This window comes from Phyllobates terribilis, unplaced genomic scaffold, assembly GCF_046119375.1.
Source record: "Phyllobates terribilis strain yellow unplaced genomic scaffold, ASM4611937v1 Scaffold_3__8_contigs__length_932513732, whole genome shotgun sequence".
Lineage (NCBI taxonomy): Eukaryota > Metazoa > Chordata > Amphibia > Anura > Dendrobatidae > Phyllobates > Phyllobates terribilis.
In genome coordinates this window covers 170,693,856-170,711,087 of record NW_027362763.1, presented here as the reverse complement: position 1 = coordinate 170,711,087, position 17,232 = coordinate 170,693,856, and the positions used below count along the sequence as shown (strand labels likewise).

Here is a 17,232-nt window from a genome sequence, read left to right as displayed (position 1 = left end):
AGCACTGCAACCAATAACAGTGATCAGCGCCTGTGCCCGAGTAGACGGCATGAGATGCCGAGCTCGCTGACTGCAGCGCCATTGACGTGACGTCAGCATTGCACGCAATCACAGACATCAGGGACCTTAATGGACCTGGGGAGGGTGACTAAAGATTTTAAAAACAAACCGCCTGTAGACAGGGGTTTTCTGAAAAGGGGAAAAACTCCTTAATGTTCTCTACATTTCTGCAGAGCCGAGCATCAACATGTTTTTTATTTACTTCCATGACGCATTGGCTGTATAACTAACCTTTACAGCTGCCTCCGGTCTCCAATCCAGAGTAAGTCCTGATCTACAAAATCCTGCATTACATCAGCAGATATCAACTATGAAAGGTTATAAAAAGGTTACGATCTCACTGGCATACATGTAGCAGTGCAGACGACTAGTCGGCCTCGCTGCATCCTGTCATAGACGCTGTAGAGAAGAGGTCAGTGGTCTACGGCAACTCTGGGGGTCGGACAGAGGAAACGCCATACAATTATATACCGTATATTCCGGCGTATAAGACGACCCCCCTACTTTCCTGTTAAAATATAGAGTTTAGGATATATTCACCGTATAAGACTACCCCTTTTCCAACGCATACCAAACACCGGTAAAAATTAAAAAAAAACAGATTTGAATTTAACATGGTCCTTTTTTAATTTAAATTCTTATGACATGCAGGTATATAGCAGGAAAACTGTCACTCATAAACATAAGGCATACAGCAACAACATTACTATCATCCATTTTCATCAGCGGCATACACCGGTACCCGACAATTTACAACAGAAAGAATAGAGCTTCACACATAGATTAGATAGATAGAAACATGTCAGTCACATATATATGAAGTACAGTGACAGTGTTGCTTACTGTACTTGTCATTTAGTGTAAAGGATTTATTAAAAAATATAATAGTGTTTTCGTGCACTGTCTCTTTAAAAAAGCCGGCCGGCAATTCAGCATCTGTACCCGACAATTTAGAATAGAAAGAATAGAGCATCACACATAGATAGAAACATGTCAGTCACATATATATGAAGTACAGTGACAGTGTTGATTACTGTACTTGTCATTTAGTGTTAAAATAAAGGATTTATTTTAAAAAAAATTGGCGTGGAGGTTCCCCATAATTTTAGTCTCTAGCGGAGGTTAAGCAGACGGCTGGGGCATATGTTTGAAGCCTGGGAAGTGGGTAATACCCACGGAGCTTCCCAGACTACTAATATCAGCCCCCAGCTGAATACCTAGCCTTTACTAGCTATTAAAATGGGGGACCCGTCCAAAAAAATGACATGGGGTCCCCCCTATTTTAATAGCTAGCAAAGGCTAGGCAGACAGCTGGGGGCTGATATTAATAGCCCACGAAGGGTGCCATGAATATTGGCCCCCTCCCAGGCTAGAAACACCAGCCGTCAGCCGCCCCAGAAATGGCGCATCCATAGGATGCGCCAATTCTGGCGCTTAGCCTCGCTCTTCCACGCTGCCCTGGTGCGGTGGCAGGGGGTAATAGGGCTGGGGTTCATGTCAGCGCCAGCTGCCATGAAGCCCAGGTTAGTAATGATGGGCGTCTATAAGACACCCCCATTACTAACCTACAAAGTGTTAAAAAGAAAAAACACACACACTACACCAAGAAAAAAATAATTTGAAATAAAACACACCATTTTATTTAATTCTTAGTTTACTAAAAAAAAAAATAGTTACCTGTCCACGTTCCTGCGCTGATCTCCCATGCACAGCTGTCACATCTGGAGATGGTGACAGCTGTGCATGGCTGCTGTAAGCTCACGCTGCCGGGAACATGTCCGCTCCCGGCAACGGGAGCCACTGACTGAGGTCACAGGAGTGCATTCAGGCAGCGCAGCTCCGGAGACCTCCTTTACGGCACTGCTGTACCGTGGGAATTTCTCACGATACAGCAGGGCCGTAAAGCAGCTAACCGGAGCAGCGCTGCCTGAACTCCGGCGAACCCGCTTATGCAATGACGGGGCTGCTTTACGGCCCCATCATTCTAGCGGCGGCAGCGGTTCAGAGCGGTCACATTCTATGTGGCTGCTCTGAACTGGAGATCTTCGTGGGACACTCGTGGACTACTACGGAGGGGTAAGGATAAGGTTGTGGTTTATTATTTTATATTTTATTACAGGAGATCGATGGCTTCGGGGAATTAGGTGTCTAGGTGAGTATAGGTGTAGTTTTTTATTTTTTACTTTATTTTAGGTGGCGATCGGCGGGGACAGGTAATGTATGAACTAATTTATTGTAGGCAGCCACTGGCCACCAATGACATGTATTTAACATTTATTGGGGACACAGTAGGGCAATTTATATAGCAGGATCAGGCTGATGGGAACTACTGCTCCCATAGAGCTGATCCTGCTGGCAGGAGTGGACGGGGGACAGACATAGGCCGATGGGAGTAGTAGTGTCACATCGGCCTATGTCTGCCTGCACGCACACACCCGCAGACATCGCACAGACACCGCGCACACATCGCACAGACATCTCACAGACACCGCACACACCCGCAGACATCGCACAGACACCCCACACACACTCGCAGACACACGCACAGACACCCACACACACCAATCATGACGGGTCTGGGAGGTGAGGCTGACCTGTGAGACCGTGGGAAAGTTCATGTGAGTTCATGCAATGCAGTCAAGCATGAACTCACATGAACCCTCTGAGGGCAACGCGGCGACTTCAAATGAACAGCTGATCGGCATCACCTGATACCTCAGCTGTTCATTTGAAATAACCGGCGGGAAAGAGCAGCACAGAACGGGAAAGCCGGCGGTGAAGTCTTTTCACTGCCGGCTTCCCCGCCCGGGTCCTTCGCTCCCCGCTCCTTTGTGCTGCACTCCCCGCCCGGTCCTAACTTACGATCGGGATGGGAGGTGGCGAGGGGAGCGGAGGATCGGGGTGGGAGGCTGCGGGGAAGCAGTATGGGGCTGTGTGATTGTTTAAAAGCCGGCGGCTTTTTACCGCCCGCCGGCTTTTAAACAATCAGGAGAATTCTCCCACGCTGGGATGGCATTCTGATGACAGGCTGGATCGCAGCTGAGCGCTGCCATCCAGCTTGTCATCCTTCAGAGACACTGCAGAGCGCAGGTATTATGGGAACTTCCGATTCCGGTATTCGATATTGTAAAAGTATCGGAATTAAGTATCGGAATTCCGATACTGAAATATCGGGTATCGGCCGATATTTGCGGTATCGGAATGCTCAACACTACTTGTCACAGAAGCGATGCGAACTTCCCAGCTCCGGACACAGCGCAGCGCTTCTGTGACAAGTGAAAGCTGTCGGCACAGAAGCCCTGCGCTGTGTCCGGAGCTGGGAAGACACTGCGATGTGTCAGAAAAGTTCGCTAGGTTCTGTCTGTCTCCGCTGCTGGGAATACGCTGCGCTGTGTCCCAGGCCTGAGAAGACACAGCGCAGCGATGTGTCAGTTTCAGCACAGAAGCGCTGACTGTCTGGACCTACCGCCGCCGTATTTTAACTCCCTCCACCTTATATTAACTCCCACATGGCAGGGATACGGCCACGGCAGCTTATTAACACCCCCAGAGTATCCCCGCATGTCAATTTCTGAAAGTTCAAAAACATTACCGGCGTATAAGACGACCCCAGACTAGACAGAAGATTTTTCAGTCTTCAAAAGTCGTCTTATACGCCGGAATATACGGTACATTTCCTTGTAACAGACATATGCAGTGGTATAATGGTGGCCTAATATCAGCTCATAGGGACGGAGCAATAATGAAATATGCACAACAGTAAAATTATACAAATTAATTAGGAGGCACAAGCATGTTAAAGCGGCTTTCCATTTCCAGTAAACTATTGTCCCCAGTATAGTTCAGTGGGATAAAAAAAAAAAAAAAAAAAAAGTGCGGTGCTTTACTTACCATTAATCAGCGTATCACTGAGCTCAGTGTCTTGTGCCATCTACACAGGCAGAGTGTCTGATCTCAGTGATTGACAGCCAAACAGAAACAGAGTCAGCAGCAGAGGCACAACGCTAAACTCAGGAGAGCGAGTAATATCCCGTTCTGTTTTTATATAATGTCTGAAGCATATAAAGGTTTTCTGATAGGGAACAACCCCTTTAATATTACACAGTAAAACATTTATACGCCTGGTGAACACAACTGCCCCAATCCCTACTGTAAGGAATGACTCTCGCTACTACAGTCTTGCACCTAACCTTGATTAAGTAACATGGTGATGGGTCCTTAAAGACTGATCACAGCCGTCAAACATGTTTCAATGCAATCTGACGATTTTGGCGGGACAGGACAACCATTTACATCCTGACAGTGTAGGGGGAGAGAATGATGGCGCATGTTGAATTACACCAACCATCCTTTTGTTTCAGGAGATAAGCCAGAAGACGTGTCCGACATAGGTTGGCTTCACTCCCTCCCATTAATAACACATGATCCGGGAGTGCGTGTGCATGGGGGAGTTGGGACTGAAAGTTGTTGGACGAAAGTTCTCTAGGCTGGCTGCCGTCTAAAGTTTATGGGGTTTGACATTGTAACCAATAAAAGGAGTCCAATTCAGGAGTGAGTGTAAGTGCTGTTTTTTCTCAACGTGTTTCGAAGTATTCTTACTTCTTCAGGAGTACCACTGTGGTTCTCCTGAAGAAGATGCAAGAATACTTCGAAACGAGTTGAGAATAAAACTACCCTGACGCTTTTCTTGTTCCCCTAACCATTTTTCATCTAAGGTCTATGGGAACTCTGCTAGTTTATGGTGCTTAGTAATACAGTACTTAACTGTGACTTTTAATTCCTGCAAAGGAAACTCATTACCACAGCTCTATAGCAAGTCTCACACTATTACAAACATGGCAAATGAAGCCAGAAATTGGCCCGTTTTATTGAGGGCCAGGTTTCCTCCTGAGTCCCGTGTATTGTGGGTAGAAACATTTATTCAAGTGGCTCGAGCTAAAACAATAGGTTTTCCTCTGGAAATCACTCCGTAAGAATTCAGCGAACAGCTGTGAACGTTATCACAAGTATTGCCTCATGCAATATCCGTCTCCATGGAGAGAAGCAGGCCTTGGTGCGGTACACAGCGAGGGTACATTGGGTAGCAGAAAAAAAAAGCTAAAACTTCTAGATCATCAGTTATATAATAGATGTACGAAATGGACTGGAGCTTGTTAGAAAGATCTGAGCGTAGGCTCCTAACCCCATACAGGCAGCAATCAAGTAGGGCTCATACATAGTACTTTATGAGGAGGAGTTCTTTTCAGATTTCTCACAAAATCCAAAAAATTAAAATATTGGAGACATGCTCCATCATATGCTGTCATACAGATCCAATCTCCCCTATATTTCCACCGTTTAGCAAACACACATAACTCTAGCCCCCTGAACTGTGCAGACCACTACGTGGGGCCCATTACACTGCGCGGACCACTACGTGGGGCCCATTACACTGCGCGGACCACTACGTGGGGCCCATTACACTGCGCGGACCACTACGTGGGGCCCATTACACTGCGCGGACCACTACGTGGGGCCCATTACACTGCGCGGACCACTACGTGGGGCCCATTACACTGCGCGGACCACTACGTGGGGCCCATTACACTGCGCGGACCACTACGTGGGGCCCATTATACTGTGTGGAGGCTGTTAATACATATCAAGGCTGGCCCGCGACTTTGTGTAAGTTTTTTTTTTATTTTGGCCCGCTCTGTATTTCAGTTTGACATCCCTGGTTTAGCACACAGTAGAGCTCCATATGGCGTCACACGGATTCACTGTGTCTCCATAGTACATAGATACAGGGAACTCCGTGTGCCTCTGCTCAGACTCCTTCACATGGCCAAGAACGCAAAAAAATAAATATTTTTCCATTCTGTAAAGCAAGAGACACCTGTTCCTAAGTTTCACGTTGTGCCAGAAAATGCTTTTACTTTATCCACAAAATACATTGGAAATACAAGATGCACGTTACAAAGTCGGCTTCTCCCACATGTTCCCGTTACAAGGCCAAGTTCACATTAGGCTGCTATACCTTTTTCCCGCCAGATGTTAACTTGGGAGCATTTTTAACCTCTTCCCTCTAGGCGATTTACGATTACAGGGCTGGCACTTGCATGTTGGCATAGCAGTGATGCCCACACAATCACCAGCGGGTGAAGAATAAAGCAATGATTGTTCCAGGACATCTAAATACTGAGATACTGGAATTGTGATCAAAAGTTAATGTAGTAAATGAAAATGACAGATGGCAATGAGGATTAAAAAAAAATAATAATTATTATTTATAGATCAAAAAAAAAAAAAAAGTTTGGTAGCCCAATATCCTAACGTTCACACTTCATTAGAGGAAAACATTGTGATTTTCTAGAACAGTGTGATTTGATGTGTCTGCTTTCTAGGCATCAAATATGTAAAAGAAACAAGATATGAACAGACCCGTGTACAGTCAAAGACATAAAATCAGCAGAAGCTTTTATTTCGTATGGCACAAAAAAAAAATTAATAAAAAACACTAAGTGGGAATTCTTCATTCAATTTACACCAGAAAACAGGCAGTTGTGCAAAAATTCGAACACTGAGTTTTTAACCCAGCTCTATTACTAATCAAAAAAGCGGAAGGGGATGTGCATACAGTATTGCCAACCATACAGAAATTCCACAACAGAGCTTTAAAAAAAAGGGACTTTTTTTTGCTCTGTTAGTAAAAAAAATAAAATTAAGGAGTCTGATTTTTTGAAGGTGAAAAAACTTATACAGATTTTTTTTTTGCAATTTACAGTGAATGCAGCTAATATCTCCATATCAGATTTATGGGCTGTAGACTTGGATCACTTAGTCATTAGATCATAATGATTTATTAAGGTTTTGGTAAAAAAATATTGTCTGTGATTTTTTAATGCGCTGTCCAGAAAAAATACAAAGTCAAGTTGGCAACCTTGCATGCGAGTCTTAAAGAATTTGGCAAGTCTTACTCCAGCGGATTTTTAATCAAGACCAACGTAAAAAACCTGGAGTCTTGATCAATTGCTCTCTAGGTTATTGGTATCACAAAATGATAACAAGGATGACTAGACCCAATACGCAGAAAAAAAAATACAAAACCTCACACAGAGAGGTGTGTTATACATAAAACATGAAATTTGGGTCGCCCCATCAACAATAATTAAGTCAGACTAAGACGTCACTCAAACGGCAGAAATACTGTACAAGTCTCATATTAGAGAAAAGCAGGGACTATGTGCTGCCATACAAGGCTTCTCTTGGTACCGTAGTTATGCGACAATAAGACGTCTAAAGGAGCACGGCAAAAACTTTTGCATGCTGCCATTGGTATTGGAGCTAGAGTACTGGGCTCAGGTCTTTCAATGGCTATTACAGCTTTGTATATAATGGTGACTTTATACAATCACGACACCGAAGTTACTCAAGCGGAACAGGAAGATTTTTTTTTTTTTTTTTCTTTTATAGAATGGATTAAAGTACATATATAAACAATTGTCTACTTAATTTTATTAAATGGTTAAAATAGCAAGGAAAGGAACTAGGAATTAGAGACCGTCGGGGGACCCAGGAAAGGTCAAAATGATAGAGTATTGGGGAGGGAGGCATCACTTTGGGGATTTTTTTTATAACAGTCAAAAAAAAAAAAAAAAAAAAGAAGGCGGCTTGTCCCCTTTGTTTTAAGTTCAGTGATCCTTAAATCAGCTTCACTTGTGATTGCCATAAACCTTGAGAACAGTAAGGAAAATCTGACAATGTAAACTTTGACATGTGTTCAGTATAATCCACAGAAGCAGCTTGTAGCGGAGGAGACCACACGCTGGTATCTGCTTCCAAAACACAGAAGATCATCTAAACCTTCTGCTTATCTCTACATCCATAAACAGAAGACTCGCACAGACCGAACTGAATCAACAATTCAGAGCGGGTATAGAAACAGGCTCCTAGACAGAGAAGAAACCATCAGACCAAGAAGAAGTCATGGAACAATCGGTTGTGAGAAAGTGTGCCGATCAATGAAACGGCAATCAAGAGGCTCACGAGCCGCGCTCATAGCCGAATTATCATATAACATTAGTATCCAACAGCAGTACTGACCATTAATGGCGCTATGCCAGGAAACCACAGACAAACACATACAACAATTATATTAACGAGAAATCTCTCACAGACATGGAACTACTATCAGTATTGTATTAAGAAAATATATTAGTTTTCAATAGATAACCATTGTTAGTTCGTTCAGTGTTAGAAAAACGCAGGACAATTTCACATAGGCATAAAATCCTGGCTGGACTGCAGGTCTGAATCTGAACCAACAACATCAGGACCAAAGAGGACATCAGTTCTGGCCACAGACCCCAAGGCAAGAAGTGGCTAATACATACATATAGTTAGTCAATGGTTTGCACAAACCTGTTCATATAAAACGATTCTCCTTGTTCTTATTGGAATGTGCACATTGTAGAATCAGACTGACAGCAGCAAGTCCACGACTGTACACACACATGGAAAGGAGGCGTAAAGAAACACCTGTGACAAAAAAACAGAATATGTGTTGAACCTTAGATTCTCAAAGTACCCCCTTTTACTCGGATGACAGCTTTACACCATAATGGCATTCTCTACGGTAGCTTCATCAGGTTGTCACCTTGAATGGCTTCCAAGTAACAGGTATGCCTTGTCAAGAGTACATTTGTGGAATCACTGGCCTTCAGAAAGTCTTTGCGGGCACCAAATGTGTTTTGCTGAGGCAATGCTGGTACATAACTCCATACAGTGCTGAGCCCTATTCCACAACAGTTCTAAGCCAGAATATGGCAAGTATCACTCAAGTAAGTAAAGAGAAACAACAGCCCATTACTTTAAGACGTGAAGGTCAGTCCGTCCAAAGAATTGCTAGAAATTTTAAAGGTATCAAAGTGCAGTCATGAAAACTATCAATCACTGTGATGAAACTGGCTCTCTCATGAGGACCATCCAAGAAAGGAAAACCAAGAATTACCTTTGCTGCAGAGGATAAGCTCACCAAAGTTACCAGTCTCAGAAAACAGCTCCCATACATGATGCACAGACATCAAGTAACTGACCCCTCAACATTAACTGTCCAACCTTTGTCAAATTGCTGCAGAAGCCTCTACTGAGGACAGAAACCTAGAAGAGGAGACTTGTTTGGGTCAAGTGACATAAGGAATGGACATTAAATTAGTGGAAATCTGTACTGTGGTCTGAGGAGTCAAATTTGAGATTTTTGGTACCAACCACCAGGTCTTTGAGAGAAGCAGAAAAGGGGAGTGGTTGGTTTCTACATATGTGGTGCCCACGATGATGCATGGGTGGGGGGAGGTGTAATGTGGGGATGCTTTGCAAGTAACTCTGTTGGTGATTTATTCCAAATTCAAGCCATACTTACCCAGCATGGATACCACAGCATTCTGCAATGACATACCATCTAGTTTGCAATTAGTGGCACCATCATTTTTGTTGCAATAGTACAATGCCTCAAAACACCTCTAGGCCATCTAAGGTCTATGCAGCCAAAAAGGAGAAGGATGGAGCGCTGTGTCAGATAACATAGCCTCAACCCAACTGAGATGGTTTGGGACGAGTTGGATCGTAGAGTGAAGGTAAAGCAACCAAAAGTGCTCAGCACCTCTGGGAACTCCTTTAAGACTGTTGGAGGCAATTCCAGGTGACGACCTGATGAAACTATTAGAGAGAATTGCAAGGGGGTATCAAGCTGTCAGAGTAAAAGAGGGATACTTTAAGGGATTTAACACATATTGTGGTTTTGTTTCACATGTGTTTCTTTACTTCTGCTTTCCATATGTTTGCCTTTGTGGTTTTGCTGCCTTCAGTCTGAATCTACAATGTGCACATTCCAATAAGAAAAAGAAAACCATCGCATGAGCAGTCTGTCCGAAGTTTGATGGCTACTGTACAAACATTCAAATTCTACCATCGGAGATAGTTTAGAGACCCAGTTTGACATATCATGTTCAGACAACTTTTATTTAATGTGTATAGGAAACTTTAGTTTCTTGAGGACTCACCTGTAAAATGCAGGAATGTCATCAGTGACATTGCTGTATGATTTGAACTTTGGGATGCCAAGATCAGCAGTAAAAAAAAAAATTAAGCATAGGCAATTTGATGGTGTGAAAAAAAGGCCCCTTTGCTCTCAGAGCGGACCCATCTTATCAGTCTGAACACTGAAGCTACTAGCCATATACTAGACATGTTGGACAGCCAAAAAAGATCATTGAGACCATTTTCTATTGACCATTGGTGCGTTTTTCGGACAGGAGCGAGTTTGACAATGGCCAACCCAAGGCTGATATCTGTTGAAAACTTGATCTGCTTTGAGATTGTTTCACTGATTATCGGGTTCCGTAGTTCTAAAGTCATTTAAGCCAAATGTCAGATCCATTAATGGAAGTCCAGACCAGGAAACAGATCGCGAATGATCAGTCAGTCATTTTGTCCCTACTGTCATCTTAGCTCATAGCGACCTTCACAGCCCAATCGTGAACCACAAGTTATTCAGAAGACGGCCATCTGAAGTTTCTAGTGCAGTGGTCCTCAACTCCAGTCTTCAAGAACTACCAACAGTTCATGGTTTCAAGATTTCCTTAGTATTGCCCAGGTGATTATCACCTGGCCAATACTAAGGAAATCCGGAAACCATGATCTGTTGGTGACTCGTGAGGACTCGAGTTGGGGAACACGGCACTAGTGCATGTTCAACGATTTGGCTGATGCTGACAATCAGTCACTTCATACAGATTGTCAGTAGATGAACCCTGGGCATTGCAGATGGTAAATCAGAAGTGAAAATCTTCTTTTTCCACAAAAAAACTAAAACACACAGGCAGATTTGATCTTTGTGTTGATTTTTCCGGCTACATGTAGATGCATACTGCTAAATTTGCAGCAATTCCTACGCATCCCAACTTGGCTTAAAGAGGGAATCCGGTAGGGCTCACTTCTGCATCGGGAGGTGACACGACACCTACAGAACCATGTGAGTGACAGGTACTGCACACCTCTCCTACTCTCATGAACAGGACATGTGCACAATACCTTTCGGCACCCACCGCATCAGTATTTATCGCCTATTACTTGGCACCACTATGTTTAGGTTTCGTCTAGTAACTCCACTGACGAGGCTTCTGTATATGCCAAGTACGGGAGCTTGTAGGATGACGGAGATATTTTTGGAAGCTGCAAGCACAGTAGACTGTGGATGTGAGCAGCATAAGAATACGCAATCATGGTACGAACGTAAAGAAAATCTGAACGGCACATCCAGATGTAGCAGAACTAAACGGCTGGTTGTGAAGTCGCCTAATTTGTGGCTTTTGACAGTAAGTAGTGTACAACAATCAGCAAAAGAAGAAGGTGAGCAGTTCCCCCGCTACATCTCTACATCAGTGAGCACGGAAGGCAAGGAGCGGCCGTCACGACTTACTGACGACTCCGCAGCTCACAACCAGGAGGTAGTCACGTCTTCACGTCGCAGGTCGTATAACAGGACAATTAACACTGAACTCCTCCATCGTCACTTACAGTTTGGAAGTTATGTGTTAGATCAAATCCCCTGACACGAACACTGGAGTGTGGAGACCCAAAGCTGACATTGTACCCATCACCAGTGTTACCTGTCGTGAAATATTTGGGTACAATCTCTGCAAAAACGATCCGAAGTGGAATCTAAGACTGTTCACACAGGATGGCCACGCTGCACACACTTCCAGGCGACGGCCACCTTGCTACTTAAAACAGTACCAGCAAAGATTGTACCAAATTTCAACCACATTATGCAAAAAAAACTAAATAAATAAATCCATTCAGAAAATAACCGATGGATATTGTAGGGTATGACCCCGTGCAGCAACAAGCTACATATTATGCATACAAATGCTAAAATAATGCCGTTTCCCACCTGCTGGGACCACTATGGACACCTGGAATGAAATGGCTGCAGCTTCCTCCTGTCCCAGAACTGTCAGGTAGGGAGTTAGTGGAGAGCGGCATTACTTTACAAGAAACCTGAAGAGATCCAATGAGCTTGGAGTAATTGCACAAGGCGACTATAAGATACCAAGGTTTTGCCGTGTAAAGTTCCTTCAGGAAAAAGCTGGCGGTCTGTTTTCTGAAGAAGCTGTAGTTCTGCGGCAAGTGTCTTTATTCTATAGCTCAGGTTGTAACTAGTGAGTGGCTTCCTAGGAGAAGCCGTCCAGACAACGAGCAGATCACTTCTTTTAACCGCTTACCGGTTTCCGAACTCTGAAAGTGTTAAAAGAGCAATAAAAGACCGAACATGTGCACAGCAAGGTCGTTTTTACATTACTGTGCAATATGATCATTTTTGCAATGTTTTGGAGGCGCTGAAAAAGAAGATGTGCGCACATACCATTAAGGTTTTTTTTTCTTTTTCAAGAAATCCTCTACCCCAGCAGCAGTTTGCTTCAAAAACAAAAACTGTGCTTTACTCAACCTCCCTAGGTCTAAGACTGAGTCCCTGCCACTGCTCCCAGTCACGTCAACAGCGCTGCAGCCAGTTACTGAGCCCAGTGACTTTGCCCGACTTGACGGCACAAGTCATTGAGCTCAGTGGTTGGGTGCAGCGCCGTCAACTTGAGGTCAGCGCTGCAGACAATGACACAAGGAGCAGCAATGGAGACCCCAGCTTTGGACCTAGGGAGGGTGAGTAAAATTGTTTTTGTTAGTTTTTTTTAAACTGCAGCCGGGAGACAGGGGTTTACCAAAACGGAAAAAATCCTTGAAGGGCTCGTTCAAACAGCCATATTTTTGACCAGACTGCTCTCCATGTGCTTCAGGCACAGCACATTAACCCATTAATAAGCAGTGTGCCTTTGCACAGCAATGATTTTTTAAACAGACCAAGGGTCCATGTGAAAAAATGAAAATAATCACAGCACGCGCTGGTCTGCTCCGATTTACGGAGCCGACTGGTTCATGGCAATAACAGGCGGCCCCTACACCCGTCCATTACGGTGGACCCTCGCAGCCCCGTACATCATGCAGAGGCAGCTGCAGTCCTGTGCGTTATCGCCCATTCAGTAGATAAGACCGATCATCAATTAATTAGCCCGGAATATCCCTTCAAGCGAAAAGGAAAAACCTTCAATATGCAGAAAAAATTATTTAGCGAGTGGATGAGATTGGTCACGTTTCGTTCACAAACCCATTACTTAATTCTACCGAGATCTCACGTGCGCAAATCCAGGAGGAAAGTCATCGGCAGATCTAGGTGGGGATTGCAGCCGTCAGACCACCCAGTCAGTTTCTTTTTATTTTAACTTTTTTGCTAATTTTATTGTCCTTATGAGGGGGCGGTGCTTATAGGGTAATTATGCACAGCAGCCTAAAGACACGCCCCCAGAGAATCCTGTAAGCCACACCCCCTTGGAAAAAATCATAAAGATGAGCACTAAATAATAAGGCCCAAATCTCTGGAACCATATGGCGGATTTCATAAAAATAAAAAGCGGAATCCTCATGGAAGCAGCGGGAATAATATAAGAACCGGTCACTTCTGACCTGATGACAGGTTCTCTTTATGCGACTCCTCACACATGATGCAGGACTTGAGCAGTGGCGGCACATGCCCCAGAGATGATACTAGGGAGGCTGCGCTGGCACATGCCCCAGAGATGGCACCAGGGGGGGGCAGCGCTGGCACACGCCCCAGAGGTGGTACCAGGGGGGCAGCGCTGGCACACGCCCCAGAGATGGCACCTGGGGGGGCAGCGCTGGCACACGCCCCAGAGGTGGTATCGGGGGAGGGGCAGCACTGGCACACGCCCCAGAGATGGTACCAGGGGGGCAGCGCTGGCACACGCCCCAGAGATGGCACCTGGGGGGGGCAGCGCTGGCACACACCCCAGAGATGGCACCTGGGGGGGCAGCGCTGGCACACGCCCCAGAGATGGCACCTGGGGGGGGGCGGCGCTGGCACGCACCCCAGAGATGGCACCTGGGGGGGGGGCACTGGCACGCACCCCAGAGATGGCACCTGGGGGGGGGGCACTGGCACGCACCCCAGAGATGGCACCTGGGGGGGGGGCACTGGCACGCACCCCAGAGATGGCACCAGGGGGGGGGGCGCTGGCACACACCCCAGAGACGGCACCAGGGGGGGGGAAAGCGCTGGCATTGGGCACGATCTCTGTACTATCAGGGCACTGGATGCCAGTGGAGCTCTGCTCTTACCCTAAAGTGTGTAATGAACACTTGTGCCCCCACTTTCTATTGCCAGTGATGGGCTGTCACATGTATAGTAGCCGTCCTGGCACAGCTGCATGGTGCCATTCACTGGCCTGGAAAATTGGCACATGCCAACACATGGCACATACCCTCAGACTACACACATAAAGCCTGTGCACACAATGCAGTCAGTGCCCAGCGGCAATTCTGCTACTAGTAGTGCTCAGCCAGGTTACAGCCGAGCTGCAATACTCCACAGCGCCACCTGCTATAAGACAAACATGCCGCCCTCACACAGGTGAATCCCGCCGGTACCTGGACGGTGCTCCCCGGCCGCGGCACAGACTCCTCTCCCCGGGATCTCCGCTCTCCACTGCCTCCCCCGCCTCTCTGGCTCCGCTGCCAGCTGCGGTCACGTGGTGCAGGATTCATGTCCACGCCCTCTCCCCATGTGCAGGATGTGTGTATGTGCAGCGTGTGGGGGGCGTGGCAACCTGCTGGGCACTTGTCCAATGAGATAGCGAGGGGTGTGGTCAGGAATGTGGCACACTGCCGGCGGAGAGATCGAGGGCGGTGCTGGACATGTAACCCTGCGCTCTCCCGGGAATCAGCCTCTGGGGAGGGAAGGGTTAAACGGGTATCATCTTCTGCGTTAGTAAATAGTGCGTTCATGTATAATGGAGAGTGCGGCACCAACACTGGTGTGAGGACCACTGCTCGCTGCACGGAATGGAAACACTACTTGTCCTTTATTATTATTAACATTATCATTAAGTAGGTGGAAATAGCAGAAGAATACGCTGCTTAGTTGGTGATGATTTTACAGGTTCAGTATTTGATCAGTATTTTACATCAGTATTTGTAAGCCAAAACCAGGAGTGGAACAATCAGAGAAGTATAATAGAAACACGTCCCCACTTCTGTATTTTTCTCCCGCTGCTGATTTTGGGACCGTTATCACGTGTTTGTGGGGCGCCATGGGTTGTCATGACAGCCGGGGGTCTGCAGAAGACCTCCGTGCCTGTGATTGTGAATCTCCTGTGACCGCGGGTTCGAGGCCGGCGTTCATAGGAGATTGTGATGTCTGCTCTACATTGCAGTGATCATCGCAGCTTCAGGTCAGTGAAAAGTGTGAACAAAAAGTTTTTAAAAATATGGAAAAAAAAACAAAAGTTCAAATTGAGAGTAAAGCAATAATAAAAATACACATATTTGTTAGGTGCCTGGCCGCGGTACTGTACTGCACCCGAGAGACATGTGACTGACAGCCGACTTTGCAGTGCATCAGTTTTGAGCCGGCTGTCAGTCAGTGTCGGGCGTGCTTTCAGTCACCGTTCTCAATGCTGTGAGCTGTGACTGTATCAGCACCTGCTCACCTCTATGACTGAAAGCAGGCACCTCCTGGGGGAATAAAGTTCAATTTCTCCCGTGTGCCGCACTTTTAGTACAGCGGCCTTGCACCTTCCTATCGCTATTAACCTGCAAACTAACCCCATATGTGCAGGTTAATAGCGTTATCTGACATGACAGGTTCCCTTTAAACTCTCCATTGCATTAAATGGATAAAATCTGCTCCAATAGATGCTCATCTGGAACATAAATTAACACGTTGCAGATCTTAGTAAAATTTTTTGCCGATTTAACCCCAATAAATAAATATCAACCAGTGGATGAGAGGGGTTGTTCCTCTTTGGTGACATTTTTTCCTCCTTACATTAATACATTTATTTTTGCCTGAAAATCATTTTTGCATTTGGGTTTCATTAAAAATTTTACACCATGTGCCTTCTATAGCCTTTATGTACTATATTGCAGTTTCTATTGCTGGCTGCAGAATGGGTTAACTGAGAATCCGTCAGTGAGCCGGTTCTGAAGGTCCAATGGGAGCGTTTGTAACTCTTTTATCTGCCTTTTCTGAGCTCCTCTCAGCTGATTTTTGACCACAGACCACATCAAAGTTTTATGTACAGGGAAACAAAGAGCCTGTAAAAGCCAAACTGTGCAATACTTTTGATAAAATCGAATTGCAAAAATGATTTTTAGCCCCAAGTACACGCATTTAAGTAAAAAAAAATGTTCCTAGATGTAGAATGCCCCTTCGAGTTTAAACTCACTCAGTTCGCTGGTGGTACAAAATACTGCGGATTTTTGGTGTATAAAATTTGCACTAAATAGACAACATGTGAACCCAGACTAACTGGATTGTATGGTTTATACAACCTGAGTCGTTGTCTACGTCCTCAGGCGAGTGACAGTGACCCCTTAGGTCTTAACTTCCTCCCTTCACCCAACATATTATAAATTAATAATGTCCGTGACATTTTTTCACATATTTTGCTGCATTTTTTTGGCCAGTATGTTTTTTTCAAGTAAAAAAAATATTTTTCTGTAATTTTTTGCCAAATGCCAAGCAATACCATGTGTAGAACAAACGCGGAAGCCTGCGGTATCTAGAGAAGTTTATAATTTTACTTTTTAACTTCCAGAAAACGTGCTGTATTTGCTCATATAGCCCCCCAATTTTTTTGTTTTGTTACTTGTTTTTGCCTTGCCACATTCATAGTCATGATTGACGGAAACGTTTTTTTTCTTCTTGTGTCAGTTGAGACCTATAAAGTCTCTAAGGTCTCGGTCATTATCTTGCTATACACATAATAGTAGCTATTTCATTTATATTCACTTTTATTATGTTTTAAATGCAAAAGAAAAATGATTGTCCAATTTTTATTAATGGGCTTTATCAATCATCACCGTATTTTACAGCTTGCCACATTCGCAAGGATACAAAATATTCTAGCAATTATAATATTTTCTGTTACAGTTTTTTATTAAAACTAAACAAAAACTTTTATTATTGATATTATTTTTTTACATATAATGTACCGGTATATATCTTTGTATGTACAAACACATTGTGCCTGTGAAGAAGAAGAATACTACTTAGACTTGTAGGCA

At 44.8% G+C, this 17,232-nt stretch overlaps 1 protein-coding gene across 4 annotated transcripts in view; it reads right to left on the bottom strand.

Moving 5' to 3' along the window:
* PPP2R3A (protein phosphatase 2 regulatory subunit B''alpha) overlaps positions 1-14,736 on the bottom strand; it is a 211,442-nt gene extending 196,706 nt beyond the window's left edge. For 2 of the 4 annotated variants that reach the window (XM_073674268.1, XM_073674266.1), the window contains exon 1: positions 14,593-14,736. The gene's annotated coding sequence lies outside the window, so the exon portion shown is untranslated. Of the gene's footprint in view, positions 1-8,460; positions 8,578-14,592 lie in introns of all 4 variants that reach the window. The other 2 variants (XM_073674267.1, XM_073674269.1) reach the window with 2 other exon arrangements.
* Between the last annotated feature and the right edge of the window lie 2,496 nt (positions 14,737-17,232).